The following is an 18,190-nucleotide window of genomic DNA, read 5'->3' as shown; positions in this document are numbered from 1 at the left end:
GAATTTTTTTGGGGGGGGGAATCCATTGGACTAATGAAAGTGCTCATTATAGAGTTGCAGCCAGAAGGCAAGGTTGATGCAGTTAAGTCCAAGTAGTAAACCAATTTACACTGATTTAGGTCCATCTATTTGTGGATGAAGCTGGCATAGTCGGCTGTGCTAATAAACAGGTCCGTGTATGCTCTGCAAAATCCACATTCTGTTTCAAAGTACCCCCAATGGCTGTGGTTTGTGGGGGTGAGGAGCAGGGTGGCAGCAATGTCCTTCCAGCTATGGTGCCACTGTGCTCACCTGGATAAGGATGGAGCAAGGGGACAGCAAGATCAGGGGAGCTCCAGGTTGACAGAAGTGACATCCTCCAGACTAGAGATCCCCCTAAGGCAGCATAGCTGCCAAGTATCCCGTTTCCGCCGGGAAAACCCCTTTTTTCCTACCGTTTCCTGGCGGTCTCCCGTTTAGTTTGTAATCCCGATATTCTCCCTTAAATCTTCTTCTGCCGGCGGCCATTTTTCTGGTGCTGCTTTGCCCTTCTATGGGCACCAGAAAATGGCGGCGCCGGCGTCGGAAGTCGCTTCCGCGCATGACCGAAAATGCGTAAAAGCGACTTCCGGTGGCGCTTTGCCCTTCTATGGGCATCAGAAAATGGCGGCACCGGCGCCGGAAGTCACTTTTACGTGTTTCCGGTCATGCGTGGAAGCAACTTCCGGCGCTGGCGCCGCCATTTTCTGGTGCCCATAGAAGGGCAATGCACCACCGGAAGTTGCGTGAACGCAACTTCCGGTGTCGCGCACTGCCGATCCCGGATCTTTCCGTCCAGGACTTGGCAGGTATGTAAGGCAGGCACAGGCAAACTCGGCCCTCCAGATGTTTTGGGACTACAAGTCTCATCATCCCTAGCTAACAGGACCAGTGGTCAGGGATGATGGGAGTTGTAGTCCCAAAACATCCGGAGGGCCGAGTTTGCCTATGCCTGCCCTATGGTCACCGTCACCACCACCTCATCCTGCCCCATCCTTGTCCCAGTGAGTCACTGCAAGGGCACTACTGGATCCGATCCCGCTGACCATTCTGGGTTGTTACTTGGTAACCACAGAGAAGCAGATATTCTCAGTGATGTTGCCTTCTGAAATGCCCTCCCTTGGGTATTGGTGAGGCAGAGACAGTAATGGTGTTTAAACACATTTTAAGAACGTACGAGTTTACCCAAGCAGTGCTGAACTCCCCCTTTTAAATGTCTAATTTGTTTGTTTCATACACTGCTCAGCTTTATTTGTGAGATATGGTGTTGTGTTGTCTTGTATGGGTGTGTTAACAGAGAATTTTAATGAATGTTATTGTTTATATTTCTTATTATTTTTAATATAAACCGCTCGGAGCTTCTAACTCTATTAAGTGGTATAGTTTTGTGATAAACAAAAATGAGCTATTGATTTTCAGGGGATCTAAATTCGCTAGCTCAGACCGAACCCAACGCAAGGCAAATACCTTCAGGAAAAGCCCAATGTGTTGCAGAGGTCTGAGTAGCAAGGTGCCTCAAACTAGGATATTGGTGGCATCAAGATGCTCTTAAGGCATTCGAAAATGAAAGAGGTTTCAAAAATGTTTGCTCTATTTTTGAGACATGGCATAGAAAGGAGAAAAGACACACACACACACACACACACACACACACACACAGTTGAGCCATCTGCTGATTTTCACATTCTGCTGTTTTAACAAACTGCACAAGACATATTTGGGGTTGTTAGAGGTGCCCCCTTTCTTTGATGAATTTTAGACAGGTGCGCAACATATTTTTATTCTGCCAAGCTTTGAGTTTATCTTAACCCTGCCTTTTGTGAACTTGTCTTTGTTTGCCTTATCTTGCCTTGTTTTAGTTGTAATGAGCTTTTAATTCTTGTCACCTGCCTTGGAGGTAGGTCTGGGCAAATCTGTCTGTTCCCCCCTGATTTCTTACTTTCCCAACCTTAAATTCAGTTCTCCACATTTCAGCATCAGTTGTGAATTATTATTTTTTAAGTTCTCATGGAAATTTTATTTCAGTTTTGTAATGTGCACACATCTGGGAACCAGACAGAGGGCCTTCTCGGTAGTGGCACCCGCCCTGTGGAACGCCCTCCCAGCAGATATCAAGACAATAAGCAATTATTTTACTTTTAGAAGACAACTGAAGGCAGCCCTGTTTAGGGAAGTTTTTCATGTTTGATGCTGTACTGTTTTTAATATTTGGTTGGAAGCCACCCAGAGTGGCTGGGGAAACCCAGCCAGATGGGCGGGGTATAAATAATAATATATTATTATTATTATTATTATTATTATTATTATTATTATTATTATTATTTTGTAAACGTGCACACATTTGCAAAAAGCAGTTTTGTCTGATCTAATGCATTTTTTAAAGTTGTTTTCACAAATATATTCATTTATGTGGACACTTCAGCCTAGTACATGTGTTTTTTGTAAGCATCATTTGGTTGGAAAACTGCACTGCAAAGTTCAAAGAAGTGCAAATTTTGATGAATGTCCATGTTTAAAGAAAAATATTTTTTAAACAATACAAATCACCAATACATAGCCAATTACACCCCCCCCCCAGTTCCCCTCCCATCCCTGCCTCTCCCACCCTCTCGGGACTTCCCTCAGCTCCCCTCCCTGGTTTGTTTGTACATATTGTTTTCTGCATGTTGTAAAATTGTACATATCATTGCCTTATCTATCATATGTTCTACTAATAAATTGTGGATGTTTATTCAAAACCTGCCAAGGAGTCCAGATCCTTTTGTTGTTTTTTTAAATAGTTTGTAAAAAGTTCCCATTCTTAGGGAAGCTTTTAATTTTTAAGAAATTAGTGTGTTTTAATATTTCTGTTGGAAGCCGCCCAGAGTGGCTGGGGAAACCCAGCCAGATGGGCGGGGTATATATAATAAATTATTATTATTATTATTATTATTATTATTATTATTATTATTATTATTAGTCATGGTTGTCCTTCTCATGTAGTTTATATGTCAACTTTGCCAACACTGCATAGCTCATCAATTTTTCTTGCCATTGTTCTTTTGTTGGGATTTTCTCATTCTTCCATCTTTGTGCTAACAAGACTCTTGCCGCTGTTGTAGCATACATAAATAAGTTCTTTATTTTCCTTGGCAGGTCTTGTCCTAGAATCCCTAACAAAAATGCTTCTTCTTCTTCCTCTTCTTCTTCTTCTTCTTCTTCTTCTTCTTCTTCTTCTTCTTCTTCTTCTTCTTCTTCTTCTTCTTCTTCTTCTTCTTTTTACAAATGTCATTTTAAACATCTTTTTTAATTCGTTATATATCATCCCCCCTTTTTTTACTTCTCTACATTCCCACCACCTATAATATAAAGTACCTTCCTTTTCTTTACATTTCCAACATGTAATTTTTTGACTTACAAATGGGGCAAATGGCCAAACGCTTACGAATTTCTTGACATCCGAACGGAAACTGCAGCAGTTTTAGATAGGGTTTTTTCGACTTACGAATTTTCCCGTTTCCAATGCATTCCTATGGGAAATCAAATTTCCAATGGCGCTTTTCGACTTACGAATTTTTCAACCTACGAAGGTGCCTTCGGAATGGATTAACTTTGTAAGTCGAGGCACCACTGTACAGCAGACCAATGAAATGCTATCAGATGGCAAAAAATATAATAAAATATCCCAGCACTATCGACCTACTGTTGCACCCAGTGCTGCTCTTGCGCAAACAAAACAGACTTCCACTAGCACAAGAGGACTCCCCTCTCCTGTCCCCCTGCCTCACAACCCCCCACTGCACCCTCAAAATCTTCTCCAGAGGGTTGGGGCTGCAGGGATGAGGAGAGGAAGAAGAAGTCCCACTGTTTGAGCAGAAGTCCACTGACACAGCCTGGGGACAAAATGCTCATGCATTTGATTGCATCACATCCTTAATCACGGAGGCTAACAATCACCCATTTTGTAAAGCAAGTGAAATGAAGATGGCCTTTTCTTAAAAAAAGAAAAAGAAAAAAAGATAAGTAGAGCAAGTGAAATTGTTTTGCCAGCAGAATGACGAATGGAAGGACAAAAGTGAATGCCGGAAATTCAGGAGATGATCCAAAAATTGCAACAAGCACTCCTGAGGTTAGAGTCAACAGCACTCTTTCGCCTTCTCTGCCTTCCTTCAAAAAGAAAAAAGAGAGCAGGAGCTATACCCGCATGAACATCTGCTGAGTGAGTTATGCCACCTCTCTCTCCATTTATAAATTCATCACCTCCCCAGGATCCCAGATGAGTTTTGTTGCTAGATGCAAACACACACACACACTTCTTCCTTTTTTCAAAAGTGAACTTTTGGGAGCTTAACAAATCTCGATTGTCTGTCAGAGTTTTCCTGCTGGTAAGCAACACATTTTAGTAAGTGAAAATGTCTTTAAATATTTATCTGAGGGGGAAATAAAGCTGGTTTTGTTCTGCTAAAAAGGGGGGCTTGAAAGGCATGATGTGACTCATATACCATGGGCTCCAGATGTTATTAAAGCAAGGGATAGGGAGGCTGTGGCCTCCAGATACTGATGAATCCCCTCACCCCAAATCATTGGCCATGCTGGCTGAGGTTCAAGGCCAACCTCATCTCGAGGTCCATTGGCTTCCCATTCCCATTTTAAAGCTTAGAGTCCAGATCCAAACTAGACATCGATGGTGTGAATGCATTTGACATACACGTCTTGTGTTACGGAAATAGCAGCTGTGAAGAAGCTTAAGCAACACCAGGACCATGCCGGGAGGAAATTGTTAACTCTCTCTCTCCTGCTGCCCTGTCCTAACTGAAGCTACTAGCTGTGTTTCTAAGGAATCTCTCAGCTGGGTCTTCCCTTGAAATGCAAATAGCAGCTTCAGTTGGGACAGGGCAGCAGGAGAGAAAGAGTTAAAATTTGGGTCAGGTGAAGCTACATACTGAGGGGTGGTGGGTAAAGAGGAAGGGAACCTGCATGAGAGGCAGGGCATAGAGGTTTCCTCAGGGTGTGAGGCTGCGGGAAGAGGCGGAAGCTGGGAGGGTTCACTCTTCTGTATGTGGAATAAGGATCAATATATATTTGTGATAGAGGGCTTGGTACTATGTATATACCGGTATGTATATATGGTGCTGGAGGAGACTCTTGAAAGTCCCATGGACTGCAAGAAGATCAAACCTATCCATTCTGAAGGAAATCAGCCCTGAGTGCTCACTGGAAGGACAGATCGTGAAGCTGAGGCTCCAATACTTTGGCCACCTCATGAGAAGAGAAGACTCCCTGGAAAAGACCCTGATGTTGGGAAAGATTGAGGGCACAAGGAGAAGGGGACGACAGAGGACGAGATGGTTGGACAGTGTTCTCGAAGCTACGAACATGAGTCTGACCAAACTGTGGGAGGCAGTGGAAGACAGGAGTGCTTGGCGTGCTATGGTCCATGGGGTCACGAAGAGTCGGACACGACTAAACGACTAAACAACAACAACAACAGCAACAACAACAACACTATGTATATATTCTCTCTCTCTCTCTCTCTCTCTCTCTCTCTCTCTCTCTCTCTCTCTCTCTCTCTCTCTCTCTCTCATTTTTCTCTTCTTTCTTCCTGTCTTGTTTTTATTATTTCTCTTTAGTTTGGTTTTTACTGTATCTTTTGTTGAAAGATATATATAATAAAATTTATTATATATAAAAATACAAATAGCAGCTTCGGAGAGGTGATTATTGTCACTATCGTGGCAGAGAGAGACCATCATCCCCTCCCTCTCCCATGCCCCGAGGCGGCTCAGGATTCCCTGCAGCTATCTGCAAAACAAAAAACTTACAAGCCATTGATGTTGCTTACTGGTTTGGCCCTCTGAGGAGCATTCCTGATCTCAGGATCATGATGTGTGGAAATGTCAGGAGCTTTCTTTTAAGGTTGAACAGGGTTTTCTGGGCTGTTTGGCATAAGCATGCCTAGGTACACCAGTAGTGCAAATCTTCCCTCAGTCATTTGCTGTGAACAGGTGTTGTTGTTGCTGCTGCTGAGCCTGTGATGCCAAGACATGGTCCATCATGGCAAAGAACTCTGATTGAACTGGAAACCGTAAGCCTCCAAACTGATTGCATGATACAGCCCTTGCCAAAGGTTATATAATCACTAGTGTCTCCAGAATACATTTATTCATTGCTACAATTTCCTGAGGGGCAGCTGCATTAACCTGTTGCAGCAAAGATAACAAAGTGTCTTGTGACCCTGTCTGATGACCAACTAAATCACGGGTGTCAAACACAAGGCCCGGGGGCCAAATCCGGCCCGCCAGACCTCGTCATGTGGCCCGCCGAGTGCCCCAGCCAGCGGGACCCAGCAGTGGGACCTTGCTGCTGAAGCGCCGTGCCGACAAACAGCTGGGGGCGGGGGGATAGAAAGGCGGCCAGAGCAGTGCTGCATGGAGCACCCCGAGCCACAGCAGGAGAAGGAGGAGGCAGCTTGCCGGGTCAGCACCTGGCAGCGCCGCACAGAGAGTCCCGAGCCTGCGACGCAGCAGTGCCCTGTAGCACTTTGAATCCTCCTCCTCCTGCCACGGCTCGGCGCCTGGAAACGGCTGCTGCTGCTGCTGAAACACGGACAAAGCACCCAGCAGCGCCGTGTGGAGGAGGAGGAGGATTCAAAGTGCTACAGAGCACTGCTGCGTCCCAGAGGCTCGGGACTCTCCGCACGGCGCTGCCGGGCACTGACCCGGCAAGCCGCCGCCTCCGCCTCCTCTTGCCTCACCTCCTCCTCCTCCTGCCGCGGCTCAGCCTCATGAACGTGAGCTCAGCACCGGCTCAGCCTCACGAACGTGCAACTCTGAGGCTTTACGCACTTCTCCTAAAACGAACACCCGCTGCCTCACGCTGCACAGGAAATGCTTTTTGCCCCTGGGTCCCTTCGCACTCTTTTCTGGCGCTGAATCAAGGCGGCGACCCCCCCCTTCCCTTTCTTTCTTCCTCTCTCTCGTTCTTATTCTTTCTTTCCCTCTCCTTCCTTCCTTCTTTATCTCTGTCTTCTCTCCCTCTTTCTTTTTCTTTCCTTCTTTATTCCTTCTTTCCTACTCTTCTTTCTCTCACCTCTTTCCTTCCTCTCTCCCTCCTGCTCCCTCCTTTCTTTCTTTCTTTCTTTCTTCCTTCCTTCCTTCCTTCCTTCCTTCCTTCCTTCCTTTCTTCCTTCCGTCCTTCCCATCTTTCTTCCTCTCCCTCATTCTTATTCTTTCTTTCCCTCTACTTCCTTCCTTCTTTCTCCCTTTCCGTCTTCTCTCCCTCTTTCTTTTTCTTTTCTTCTTTATTCCCTTCCTTATTTCCTACTCTTCTTTCTCTCCCCTCTTTCCTTCCTTCCTCTCTCCCTCCCACTCCCTCTTTTCTCTCCTCAGAAACATAGGATGCTGCTTTATACTTCTGGCTCTTAAACCCTGGAACCAGGAGAGCAGCTCCAGTGAGTCAACCTCAGCCAGTCATTTTGAAGAAGGGTGGTGGCTCACTGGCAGAACATCTGTCCTGCATGCAGAAGGACCCAGCATCTCCAGGTACTAGTAGCTCTGCAAAGGTCCTGCATGAAACCCTAGTGAGCCTCCACCACCCAGTGCAGTTACCAAACATCATTTTTCAATAAATTGTACAATAATTGTACATTTGAATATCTACTTGCCATTATTCTGACTATATTTCTGCTTTCAGAGCTAGTTATTACTTACATTATTACAAAAAACAGTAATATTTGAATGCAGTGACAATAATTTATGATAATAAAGAGTGGACACATAGTCCTACAGATACAACCGGCCCTTTGAGGGTGACCAAACTGCTGATGCGGCCCCTGATGAATTTGAGTTTGACACCCCTGAACTAAATCATTATGGAGCAAGCTTTCACAAAAGGTGATCGGATTTGCATGGTCTATGCCACTTGGGAATTAACGTACATGGTTAGGAAATGGATGCTGAATGACGTTTAACTGTGTGATGTATCCCAAACATCAGAAATCCAGCTTCTTCCTTTTAAAAAGGGTCCAGAAATACTGCAAAGCAGAACATTTTAGGAACAACAAAATTGGCCGTAGAGAGGATTTTTCTTTCCCAGTGTGATGATAAAGTTTCTCTAACATTCTTAGATAAAGATTATATTGGGGACGATTCATTTCATCACAGGGGTCTTTATAGTCCACATTATATCATTTATGATGTGTAGAGAAAAGTTGGTAGTAGAACACCTATGGAACACCCACCCCCATGAGGTTCACAAAAGTCTAAAAGTACAGTGGTACCTCGGTTTATGAACACAATTGGTTCTGGAAGTCTGTTCATGAACTGAAGCGTTCATAAACTGAAGCGAACTTTCCCATTGAAAGTAATGGAAAGTGGATTAATCTGTTCCAGACGGTCCGTGGAGTACTTAAACTGAAGCGTTCATAAACTGAAGTGAACTTTCCCATTGAAAGTAATGGAAAGTGAATTAATCCGTTCCAGATGGGTCCGCGGCATTCGTAAACTGAAAATTCATAAACCGAGGTGTTCATAAACCGAGGTTCCACTGTATGTGTTTGAGGACTCATGCCCCAAGACTGTTATTTATTTCAATGGGAATATTCATATATGCATGTGGTTGGTTTTTAAAATAAAATAAAATAAATCTATGATCTAGCACAAACCTTCAGGATGGGGACAGGCTATACTTTTAAACATTGGGACATAAGGAATCTCTTCCAGAAATTAAAATGGACAAGTTTATAATACAGCTGTTTATAATAAAAATGAGGAAGCCATAGATCTGAACCACATTACTTAGATTCTATAAATATGAATGCTGTTTCTTCCTCATGCTTCTCACGTGGCGACTATTCATCAAGGTCTGGTAGGATGCCAGAGAGTTTTGTTAAAACTTTAATGGGTCCCAGGCTGGGAGATGTTGTTGAGATGCTTGTTTTAAGAAAGAGTTCCCAGTAGTTTTCTTATTTATAGCCTGGGAATTCACTCTACCATCTCAGCTGAGCCACTTGTTTCTGCTTATAAGAGTCTGGTGTAGGATTTTAAACTTAGAGATCAGAAGATGATCCAGCCCACCCCCACCCCCACCCCCAATAGTCTTTGAAACCTGAGTGCACACTGGTCTTTGTTTACAGATTCCCCGTGCAATGGTTGCACCCATGCTTGCATTGCTGCAGCGACAGGGTATGCCCACCTCACATACTGGAGGGGTGGGGAGCAAGCAGCACGGAAGTTAGCTTCCCTGAATATCCAGTCCATAGAGAAGATCAGATGTGAGATTATTGCCTGCCTAAAGTCCATTCAATGTAGTTCACATGTTGATCTGCATTAAAAAAAAAAGCTAAATGAAAATGTATACAGGCAACCCCGATTTTAGTGGAGGTTGTGTCCCTGGCCCCTGCATGTGTTGGCAGAGAGGGCATAAACCCAACCCACCCTGTTCTGCTTCCTTTCTGTCCCCATTCCTGCCCTCTTCCGGGTCCAAAATGGCTCACATGTCGGCCTGTCACAAATCAATTGAACATCCACAAAATGGTCACCACCTGTCTTTAAATGTCTTATAATATGAATTTCCCCCAAATAATTTTACTAAAAGAATAGCAATTCTCTGAAATGTCTCTCTTCCCACCCCCCTGTTAAAATGCACATTTTTTAAAAAAACGTTGTGATACATTTCTTTGGTGTGTTAGAACATTTACTGCAAAAGGTGGTGGAAAGCTAAGTCCTGGTGCTCACATTAGTGTGTTGATCAGGCCAATTGATATCAGAATTCACGAAGATCAAATACCTCAAGCATCCCTACACTTAAGTCTCTCAACCAGCCCTTCCACTGGACAAGAAGAATCCACCAGAGGGCTACAAGCTGCAAATAATGTAATGTTTATTTCCAGGTCTCACAGTATCTCGACTTTAATTTTTCTGTGCAAGATGAAATGTTGTTTATCAGATGCTCTCCTTTCAAATTGAAGTATGAATAATATATTTATAATATATTCTGAGTGGAAGAGGCTAAGTCAATAAGACCCATTCCTGTTTTGATACACCTTTCTCTTTGTATAGAAGATTTTCTCCCAAAGCACTGTTTGATAGGTGAGCTTTTCTGCCGATAAGAACCCACTGAATGGTCGTTGTGAGATCGATGGTACTACTGCAGATTCCACTGTGGTATATCACAAGCATAGCAGAACAATGGGCATCATTCATTTGTAATTACCTTCCAGTCCTTGGATGAATGATCACTTTTTCCATCGAGGTGTGCAACCATTCCTACAACAATATATAAAGTTGCTACAAGAACCGAGAGTCATCATTCTTCATAGCAGCCATTTTACTTTGAGAGATGGATGTATGTTGAAATGCATGACCTGGTTACTATGTAGGACTTTGCAGCTTCAAGAAAAAAAAAGATGTCAGAAGTGATGAAGCATGAAACAGAAAATAATTACATCCTGCTTGATTTCTGGATGACAACACCTCTCAGGAAATAATAAGCTGGTCAGAGAAAACAGGGACCGTACGGATATAACCCTGATAGGATTTGCCTTTCAGGGTTATCCAAATGTATCCTTTGCCTAGTAAATCTTGTTGCACTTCTCCATATTATTCGTAACGGGAGTGGGTTTTCTGGGGAGAAAAGGATTTATTTGCCCTAGAGATTAGAGTTTGTCAGACTACATGATAATATATGATTTCCCCCTAGCTTGATTTAGAACAACTTTTCTTGAGCCTTCACTAGGCCCCAAAGTCTAAGCAACAGGAAGTTCCTAGTGCAAAGATCCTTGGGAATTATAGTTTTTCAAGACTATACTACAAGCCGTGAACATCAGTTCAAAACCTCTTATTCAGATGGAAATCTTAGGTGGGGGGGGGGGGTAGAAGCAAGAAGAGTACTTGGCTTAAGCTTCTACGAATGGTACCTAAATGTCATAGAGTGGTACCTCTACTTACGAACAACTCTACTTACAAATGTTTCTACTCACAAACGGAACTCCGCCCGCCATCTTGGATGTGGTTTAGATAGGATTTTTTCTACTTATGAATTTTTAGATAGGGTTGCTTCGACTTACGAATTTTTTCTTCCAATGCATTCCTATGAGATTCGACTTACAATATTTTTTCGACTTACGAATGTGTGTTCGGAATGCATTAAATTCGTAAGTAGAGGTACCACTGTAGTTTGACTGAGCACTTCTTATGCCAGTTGCCTTATGTCCTTTGATGCAACCAATATTGGTAGAGTGAACAACCAACCATGTTATTTGGGCTTTTAGTCCTTAGCTTCAGACTTTCTTCTTCTCCACCCCGGCTACCTCCCCTCTGTCATCACTTTGTCCACTTCTGTGTTGGCCATGTGTCCTGGTTTGCAGTGCTTTATTTGAAGGTCTGTCAGAGGTCAGAGCTCTATTGGAAGGAATCTTCTATTAGAAGAGCTGCCTGGTCCATTAAGAATCATAAGAAAGGAGAGCAGAAGCCTTGATGTTGCCCACCAACAGTTAGCAGCTGGGCAGCGCACAAGCTGCCTGGTCAAAGTCTTCCCCGCTGTGCTGTACTTCTATTTAAATTATAGCAATTATTTCTAAATTTGCATCTGTACATATATATCCTTATTCTGCACTTTGACAGCCATAACCTGCTTTTTCTTCTACACTTTCTGCTGCCAATTAATTCTCGCCTACACACCCGCAGTTATTTTCCCAAGCTTTAGACTTACCGGTTCATCTTTTTTCTTTTCGAGACGGCGACTTCTGTCTTAAGCAGCTACTGTCTTGTTGGTGCTGAATCACTAAGAACAAGAGTGATGACCACTAGTCAGATACAGACTAGTGTAGAAACAGGCTGTGCTCTAGACTACTGCAATGTGTTATATGTGGGGCTGCCTTTGCGAACTGCTCAGAATGGTCATCTGTTCAAATAAGGCAGCTGCTGAACGGCTCACATCTTTGCCATTCAGCTGCACTGGCAGTCTACTTCCAATCATAATTTGAAATCCTGGTAATTGCCTTTAATAGCCTAAATGGCTTTGGAGCGGGCCTCATCTGAAGCACCGCCTTGTTTCACAATCATCCCAATACTGACTTAATCAACTGATGACCTTCCAAGCCTGCCCACTCTCTGATTAGGCTGCTGCTAATGGGAGTGAGAGCTGGACCATAAAGAAGGCTGATCGCCGAAGAATTGATGCTTTTGAATTATGGTGCTGGAGGAGACTCTTGAGAGTCCCATGGACTGCAAGAAGATCAAACCTATCCATTCTTAAGGAAATCAGCCCTGTGTGCTCACTGGAAGGCCAGATCCTGAAGCTGAGGCTCCAATACTTTGGCCACCTCATGAGAAGAGAAGAATCCTTGGAAAAGACCCTGATGTTGGGAAAGATTGAGGGCACTAGGAGAAGGGGACGACAGAGGACGAGATGGTTGGACAGTGTTTTCGAAGCTACGAACATGAGTCTGACCAAACTGCGGGAGGCAGTGCAAGACAGGAGTGCCTGGTCCATGGGGTCACGAAGAGTTGGACACGACTAAACGACTAAACAACAACAACAACAACAACAATGGGAGATGGGGTCTTTTAATGGGTAGCATCCTGCCTGTGGAATACCCTCCCCTAGGAGATCCATTTCCCATTGAGATAGAGATGAAGACCCAGCACCATGTCTCCAGGCATGCCACTTACAGTTACTGAATATGGTTTAAATCAGGCATCCCCAAACTCGGCCCTCCAGATGTTTTGGGACTACAATCCCCATCATCCCTGACCACTGGTCCTGTTAGTTAGGGATGATGGGAGTTGTAGTCCCAAAACATCTGGAGGGCCAAGTTTGGGGGTGCCTGGTTTAAATGCTCCTTAGATTTTCAATCTTATTTGCTTCATTTTGGAAATTGGTTGCAAGGTTTAGAGGACAGGGCTAGGTGTCCCTAAACCAGAGGCTGCTCTCAAGTGCAGTGGAAGTTGTTGCCTCATCCACCAGCATTGATGGAAGGATGTCAAGAAAATTCCAGCGGAAACAGAAACGGGAGCAGAAATTGCCAATGTTCAATTCTTCATCTCATGTCCGGAACAGAAATTAATCCAGTGAATACAATTGGTGCTTGCTGCCACCGTTGCATTCAATCCACAAAACAATATGTAATGGATTACGTTCTTTCGCCATTTCCATTGTGTTTGCTTTGCACTGAAATGAATGAGGTGGAATAAAGTAATGACAATGCAATGGCATAATTACTTATGTAAATTTTCCTACATAGCATTGCCATAGTGGACAGTGAAAGATGAACTTCAGAGGAGCAGAAACCATGCTGCATGTGACAAATAGAAGGAGGAAGGGAGACCAATGACTTCTTATGGTCCTACACTGAAGTCAGATTCAATTACCAGTCCAGGCAGCTGTTATGGACAGCACCATTATGTACTTTTCAAACTTGGGTCCGTAGTTGTTGTTGTTGGAATTTATATATCACCCTATACCCGGGGGTCTCAGGGCAGTTCACAGAATAAACAGAATAGTTGTTGTTGAACTACAAATCCCATCATCCCTGAGCATTGGTCACCTGGGGACAAAATGCTCATGCATTTGATTGCATTGCATCCTTAATCACGGAGGCTAGCAATCACCCATTTTGGAAAGCACGTGAAATGAAGATGGCTTTTTCTTTGGGAAAAAGATAACTGGAGCAAGTGAAATTGTTTTGCCAGCAGAATGACGGATGGAAGAACAGAGGTGAATGCTGGAAATTCAGGAAATGATCCAATAATTGCAACAAGCACTCCTGGCTAGGGATGATGGGAATTGTAGTCCAACAATAGCTGGGTTTGAGAACTGCTGCCTTAGGCAGTGAAATGTCTTGCGGGTGGCATGGACCTTTATTGCATACTGATGTCTTTGCTGTGAGTAACCAAAGGATGACAGACAAATGAACCAAAAGCACAGTGCTGAGTGTGTCATGACAGTTCTGGGGTGTGCATTTTCCTTAGATGAGCCACAGTGAGCACAGACAGTCTGAGCTCTACATAGCCTGGACCTCGCTTGAGCTCCTCGTCCCAATCTGAACAATGGTGCTATCCAAATCCCAGCTAGGCAGTGGTGAGGATGAATGGAGTGGAGAGGCCACTGTTGTATTTGAAGCCTTGCTAGTCACGCTGACTAGGGTGGAAGGCAAGAGCAGGAAAACCGCTGAGCAAGCTTTGCCCATTGCCATTGTGTGACAGCAGTGGGGACAATTCAGGACCCAGCAGATTCTGGGGCAGCTCAGCTCCACCCCCAGAACATTTGTTGCACAGAATGGAGAGTTCTGCACTATGGGAGTAACAATGAGGTCACTCTGTCCAATCCAAATCCAGATTCCCAGCCTGGTACTTCTGCTTTATGAATCCTTTTAGGAACTGCTCCTTTTCCAATGTACCTTTCAGTTGATTCAGTCTAAAGCTCACCCATCAATTACAATATCTGAAAAACGAAGAAACCAGCCAATGAGGTAATTATTTCTCCACACTCTTCCTTATATCTGTTTTTGTGATTAGAACAATGACTAATTATGCTAATAACGTTCTCCCGCTCCCCTCTTTTATCACAGTTCCTTCCTAGTCTGAAGAATAGGAGACAATCCCAACAATGAATTAATTACTCTAAAATCCTTGGCCTCTTCTTTATTACTTGTTCACCCAACTGCACCCCTCCCCTCGATATGAAAAGCGACAAGGATAATTACAGCCAGATTTAATTTCGCTGGCTCTTTTCTTTTCCATGTCCCTCCATTTCTTTTCTAACTCCTTTCTAACCTTTCTGTTCACTTGCTACTTTTCTTTTGTCTTTCTAAATATATCTCCCCACACTAATCCAGGTTAGGAACTCAGGAGTGGGATTGAGAAAGCCCCAACTAACTAAAAGTATGAGCCCCAAATTGCATGGATTCCAATTTATTTTTCAAGGGAGAGAAAAAACCTGCATATCTTGGCCACAAAGGACTTGGACATGCCCAATGGGACATTTGATTTCTTCTTCTTCTTGAGCAGAGTCCAACAAATGCACCACACACTCTTTTAATGTCTCTTCCACACACACCGCCATAATTTAGATTTCAAATACCAAGATTGCATTTTGTCTTTCCCCTCTTATGCAATGCTATAAAGCAGGGGCGGATACTCTGTGGCCCTCCTGGAGCACTTGTATTCTAACTCTTATCCCTTTTGACCATGAGATGATTGATCATATGGCTAGGAATATTTTGTTCTTGTGTTGCCATTGTCCTTTTCATAAGTTAAACAGACTCCATTAGGTGAATGGCAAAGGTAGTGAGAGGTGAGTTTTACAGGTAGGGGGCTATTCTCCTTTTGCCCATCACTGGATGATTATTATATTGAAAGCATGGCAAAGACAAATTTGCCTCTTCGGAGTTCTGATGCCGCATTGTGCTTTTTGAAGTGGTTTGTGTAGGGTTGGTAGGATTGACTCTGGATGTTGTAAGGTTTGTGGGGTGGAGGAAACAGTTGACCATGTTATTTGGGATTGCTTGTGGCATACAGAAGATGGAAAGTATCTTCTTTCTAGGTTTGGTGATTTGGGTCTTACAAATTTGTCTGTGGGGGCTGCTCTCTTTGGGACAAGAATCTATGGGGCTCAGTGCTGGAGATTTTATGACACTTTGTGAAAGGCTCTGAGTCAAGTGTGAGTCTGCTGGTGCCCGTAAGGTAAAGGTAAAGGGACCCCTGACCATTAGGTCCAGTCGTGACCGACTCTGGGGTTGCGCGCTCATCTCGCATTATTGGCCGAGGGAGCCAGCGTATAGCTTCCAGGTCATGTGGCCAGCATGACAAAGCCGCTTCTGGCAAACCAGAGCAACACATGGAAACGCCGTTTACCTTCCCGCTGTAGCGGTTCCTATTTATCTACTTGCACTTTGAGGTGCTTTCGAACTGCTAGGTTGGCAGGAGCTGGGACCAAGCAACAGGAGCTCACCCCGTCACAGGGAATCGAACCGCCGACCTTCTGATCAGCAAGCCCTAGGCTCAGTGGTTTAACCACAGCGCCACCTGGGTCCCGTAGGTGGTAGTAATAGGGCCTTTTGCTAGCCTTGCTGTGCTATTCAATCCTGAGAAGGAGGAAGAATCATTGGAGCAAGTGCTTCACTGGGAGCTCTCCGTGGTGCTGGAGCTGCCTTATTGTGCCCTATGAGCTTCTCGCCAAGGCCAGGCCAAGACAACTGTGATCTTTATACTCTTTGGTACAGTTCCTAATGTCAATAGAAATCTCTCCACCTTCATCTTGTTAGCTGAAAGACACAGCTCTAGTTCAAATATGAATTATTATTATTATTATTATTATTATTATTATTATTATTATTATTAGTTAGGGCTAAGGTGAAACTCCCTGCCCACCTACCCCCCTTTTTAGCAAACATTCAGAGTTCACCCTAGCAGGATAAACTTTAAAGATTGCCTCACTTGCAGGCAACCATTAAATTGCTTTGCAGCTATATGAGTAGCAAGACTCATCTCTGGGCAATCTTCTTCTTCTTTTGTGATCACTCTTAGCTGAGTAAGATTGTCTTCCATAAACACGGTTTTAACAATGGGTCCGTAAGTTACTGTGGAGGCCAATTCTGGATCCACACGTCCTTCCACAGTGGCTGGAAACATTGGTTTCCAGGCGGGAGTTGATCACGGTGTGGATTTGCCAAGCGTGCCTTCCTCTTAGCACGTTTCTCCCTTGCGTCCTGAGATCGAGCCATTTCCTTCCCTGAAAGTGGATGCAGCCACTTGTTAAAGAGAACCAAACCTCAGGGCTAGGTACAATCCCATCCAATCATTTACATCTCTTGCCAAAACAGGTAAATCCAAATCCACAGGCGGTACAGAAGTCCCATCGAGAGAGGTAACCTGCAACCAAGTTCTTTTCCAAGAGAGACTGGGAGAGATGCCAGTTTAGTAGTGAAAGGTGGCATATCTCTTGCAGAGCATTGCTTTTCAGGGACACCCCCCCACACTCCCATACTGCACGTTTGGCTTTGAAATCAAACCTGAAGAAGCTTTGGCACAGTGCTAATTCACCTTTATCCTGCCTTTATTCCAAGCAGGTGAACACATTACTTTAACCTTGAAGACACCTGGGAGGTTGGCTAGTCTGTAAGAAAATGAACTTTCCCAATCCACTCATCGAACCTCAAAGTTAGGAATATACTTCAACCTGGGCTTCCTGCTTCTAATCCCAGCCTTCTATCCCCTAAACAACCCTGTTTCTCTTTGACGTGTGTGTGTGTGTGTGTATATATATATATATATATATATATATATATATATATATATATTCAAATGTTTTACTTTTAACAAAAACTTCATCTATTTCTCCTTGAGCTCTGCGGGAAAGACAGAAAATTCATGACTACAGGTTTCTTTCCCCCAAGCCAGCGTGTATAATATGCATACATTATGCTTAATAGGAAATATTTGTATGCTAACCCCATTGCTATTTCCAGCCTGCAAGCACCAGAATTAAGTCTGAAATTCATCATTTGAAGATACAGCTCTGACATTTCACTGTGTGAGCAGCAATGCAAACAACAAGGCATTCGGTGCAGGTATGTGCTTTTAGTGTTACTTTGGCCACGCTCCTCCTGTCTGCTGACAATTAACAAGTCCCATCTGGAAAGGTGCAGAGCCAGCTTCTCCACTTTGAGTGACCGCAAATCATTGTACCCTTCAGCTCTTGAGAGTATCAGAGTCCACTCAACATCCTGAAGATGAAGGCGCCCTACAGTTTTCCCCCAGTTTGAAAGTAAATAAAAGTTGCATGTCACTAAGATCAGAGAAATGACAGCCTGGCATTGTTCATGCCTAGCTTCTCAGCCTTTATTTTATCTGTGACAGGGGTGGGAATCTGTGGCCCTCCAGATGTTGGTGGACTACAACTCCCATCAGTTCAAAACATTGGTCATGCTGGTCTGCGGCTGATGGGAGCTGGAGTCCAACAAGGTCTGGATGACCAAGGATATATGGGATTCAACCCCCCCTCCAACACCTCCTCTACACCCTGCATCTTCTCCTCTATCTGTTTGCCTGCACACAAATATATTTTTGAGAGGCACTAGGCCAAGCCTAGTGTCCAAATGGCTTGGCCATTGTGCCATTAATTTGGTGGGTTCACTAATGGGAGGGAAGGGCAGAGGTATATAGCCCGATGTTTCAACTGGGGATTAGACTAG

This window comes from Zootoca vivipara, chromosome 12 (assembly GCF_963506605.1).
Source record: "Zootoca vivipara chromosome 12, rZooViv1.1, whole genome shotgun sequence".
In the NCBI taxonomy this organism is placed as follows: domain Eukaryota; kingdom Metazoa; phylum Chordata; class Lepidosauria; order Squamata; family Lacertidae; genus Zootoca; species Zootoca vivipara.
This window is presented reverse-complemented; position numbering follows the sequence as displayed.